The sequence below is a fragment of the Myotis lucifugus genome, unplaced genomic scaffold (genome assembly GCF_000147115.1).
Source record: "Myotis lucifugus unplaced genomic scaffold, Myoluc2.0 scaffold_74, whole genome shotgun sequence".
Classification (NCBI taxonomy): Eukaryota; Metazoa; Chordata; class Mammalia; order Chiroptera; family Vespertilionidae; genus Myotis; species Myotis lucifugus.
In genome coordinates this window covers 300030-303977 of record NW_005871122.1, presented here as the reverse complement: position 1 = coordinate 303977, position 3948 = coordinate 300030, and the positions used below count along the sequence as shown (strand labels likewise).

The following is a 3948-nucleotide window of genomic DNA, read 5'->3' as shown; positions in this document are numbered from 1 at the left end:
CCTTTGGATGTACTTCAGCTTACTTCCTTTCTTGAAGTGTGTGGCTTAGATGTGGTTTGATATAGAGATGTAATAGAATGGAATTATTATTTCCCTTGATCTGGACAGAATATTCCATTAAAGCAGCCAAGAATTGCATTAGCTATTTGGCACCCACTACTCAGTGTTGATTTATATCAAGCTCCTGTCAATCAATTCTACTGGTACTTTTTTACATATACATTTGCTAAGCTATGCCTTTTATATCCATATTAGTTTAGTTGCTGTTTGAAATAAAGAAAAAGATTTTATATTTTTTTAAAATTAAAATTTATTTTGTAAGTCCATGTTCCACCTTTTGGGATCTTTTGGGATCTTTATTCTATCATCCTTCAGGAATTAGGCTAGGGAGAGGTTAACCAAATAACTTATATGCATATAAGCATAACCCATGGACACAGACAATAGTGTGGTGAGGGTCCTGGGGGGGGGGCAGGCATGGGATGGAGGGAGTCAATGGGGGAAAAAGGGGGACATATGTAATATTTTCACCAATAGAGATAAATTTTAAAAAAAGACTAATGTTGTCATTTGACCGAGGGATCCCACTTCTAGGAACATATCCTAAGAAGCCAGAGATACCAATAAGAAAGAATATATGCACCCTTATGTTCATAGTGGTGCTATTTACAAAAGCTAAGATCTGGAAACAACCCAAGTGTCCATCAGTAGGTGAATGGTTTAAAAAACTGTGGTACAGCCCTAGCCGGCTTGGCTCAGTGGATAGAGTGTCGACCTGCGGACTGAAGGGCTGCAGGTTTGATTCCGGTCAAGGGCATATGCCTAGGTTGTGGGCTCGATCCCCAGTAGGGGGCATACAGAAGGCAGCCGATCCATGATGCTCCCTCATCATTGATGTTTCTATCTCTCTCTCCCTCTCCCTTCCTCTCGGAAATCAATAAAAATATATTTAAAAAATAAAAAATAAAAAACTGTGGTACATTTACACCATGGAATACTATGCAGCTGTAAAAAAAAGGATCTCTTACCCTTTGAGACAGCATGGATTGACCTAGAGAGTATTATCCTGAGTGAAATAAGCCAGTCAGAAAACACAAATGTCACATGATCTCTTAATGATCAAAATAAACTGATGAACAAAAAGATCCAGAGACATTGAAACATGCAACAGACTGATGTATTTCAGAGGGTAGGGGTTGGGGAGAGATTAACCAATGAACTTATATGCATATATGCATAGCCTATGGACAGACAATAGTGTGGGGAAGGCTTGGGGAGGGGATGGGAGCAGGGTGGAGGGAGTCAATGGGGGGAAAAGGGACACCTGTAATACTTTAATAATAAAGATAACTTTTTTTAAGAAAAAGTACACACATACACAAAAGAGTCACTTACATATCAAGGAACTCTTAGAGAGAGTTCATCATAGAGGTTAAAAGAATAGATCTGGGTACTCCCAGATTTCAAGCCTAGCACTGTCACTTTTCTTGCTGAATTTTTTCACTTAGCTAACAGGTTGAATTATGTGACACAGCATCCTAGGCACTTAGGGCACATCGGTAAATGAAACAGCAGAAATATTTGCCCTTCAGGAGCTATAGTTTAGCTGGAGAAGAAGATTTGGAAAGTAATATATGCTCTCAAAACCTATGTTTTCTCAACTGAAAAAAATGGAAAGAAATGCACTATCTCATAAAATGATGTAGAACCAATAGCTATTTATACTCTTTAGAGGTCTCTCTCTCTCTCTCTCTCTCTCTCTCTCTCTCACACACACACACACACACACACACACACACACACACACACACACCTCACATACACAACACACACATTATTTATTATAAAGGAATTGTTATGTGATTATGGAGGCTGACAGGTCCCAGGATCTACAGTTAGCAAGCTGGAGGACGGAGAGAGCTGATAGTGTGGTTTCAGGCCAAAGGCTGACATACTCAAAACCTAGGAAAAGCCGATGTTTCAATTCAAGTCCAAAATCAAGAAGAAGCTAATGTCCCAATTTGAAGGCAGTCGAGCAGGAGGAATTGTCTCTCACTTGGGGAAGAGTCATTTTTTGTCCCATTTAGACCTTCAGCTGATTGGATGGGGCCCTCCCACATTAGGGAGGCAATCTGCTTTACTCAATCTACCAAGTTATATGTGAATATCATCCAACACATCTTCACAGAAACATCTAGAATAAGTATCTGAGCACACTGTGGTCCAGTCAAGTTGATATATAAAATTAATCATCACAAATGGTGATGAGACCTTAGGCATATTGTACATAAAGGGCTTAACATAGTGAATTCTGAAGAAATTATTTAGTTGGTCTTGGGAAGAAATCAAGTTCACATAGTATATGGTTGGCTACTAGTTATTTCTCTCCTAGTGCCTCTTTGAAGGCTCTCTGAAAACTTGCTCTCTGCTTCACATGTGTGAGGTAAAGGAGTCAACTGCAGACACCTTGCTGCCACCTGCTCAAGCCTACAGTGATGAAATAGTTATAAAGGTGTCTGGTTCTTACAGTATTTTGGGGCAGCATTTCCTTTTTAAAGAAAACATTATAAGATTTGGAAAGACTTAAGAAAGGGTGAAAGTTTTTTTAAAAAAATATTTCCTTTGAACTTACTGCAAGAGTAGTTCACTTATAGCTAATGCAATAATTAACTGTCATTTCAGGATAAGACTGACTCATAATACTGCCAAGTAATTCATACATGTAGAAATGGCAGTTGTCTCATTTACTTGTTATGCCAACACTTGTCAACCACACTAGCAGCTTTCAGCTCTGTTAAATGTTCTTTAAATGAGAGGGCTCTAAAATGAAATTGAAGCACCCTGCATTTGATAATAAATCACATATGAATTTAATATTTTACTCAAAGTCAGCATGGTTAATAAGGCTTGGAAGTACAAATGACAGATTTTATGCTTTCACTGCGGTGAGGGTTTGATTTGGCTTCTAATTATCTTTTAAAGGTTGGGATCTGATGATTTTTGAGTATTACATCTGATAAAAATATTTTGAAGTAAATTATTTTGCCTTAGTAAATAATGGAAGTAATTCAAAAGAAAGTTATTTGTAGAGGGAAGGCACATAGTATCAAATCATAAACTTTGTATTTTTACTCTTTATTATGAAAAATTCAACTACAATAAGGATAGAAAGAATATATAACCCATATTTTCATCACCTATATTAAAATGTGTTAATATTTTGCAATATTAACCTCATCTACTTTCTTGAACTTCAATTGTAAACTTATCTGTATTGAAGGCATAATTTAATTATATATAAAAGAAATCTTACCTTCCTCAAGAGAATTGCTATAGGTATTTAACATTTAAAGGCAGAAAATATTTTACTTTTTTTTTCTAGAGAGAAGTCAAAGCTTACCAAAGTTAAGCATTATATGGGATTTGGTAGCCTTTAATATCATTTTTTTTTAGTGTACCAGTTGTTTCCTGCATGGTTTATCTCCCGTCATTGTCCACAGGACTCTGAGAAGTTGTAGAATATGCAGGTGCAGATTCAAGGCCCGGCTTTCTCTCCAATGTTGTGGAAAGCAACGGTACATCATGGGGCAGAGCCCTATGCTCCCCTACGCCACCTGGACAGAGCCCGGGGAACATCATTTTTTAATGTTTAGTGAGGAAGTAGACTGCTTCTATAGTCTTCTCTGTATGTTTTCATTAATCACCTACACATAAACATATATTTTTCCCCAATAGGTGAATGTGATAAGAATTTCAATAAGCAAAACCAAGGTATGCTGCTAGTCTAGGAAAGAATTTGGCAAAGGAACTCCAAGACAACCTCGTGTACAAAAGGGAAGCGAGGGCTCTGTGACTGTGAATTCTGGTGGATTTATGGCTCCTAATAGAGGGCAATGTGGTGGAGTTAGGGTATGAGATATGAATCCTGGGTCTGATTCTAGTAGTCAT

The 3948-nt window shown here is 37.5% G+C and overlaps 1 pseudogene; it reads right to left on the bottom strand.

The window, feature by feature from the left end:
• Positions 1-3459: 3459 nt before the first annotated feature.
• Positions 3460-3642, bottom strand: LOC111826389 (annotated as a pseudogene).
• Between the last annotated feature and the right edge of the window lie 306 nt (positions 3643-3948).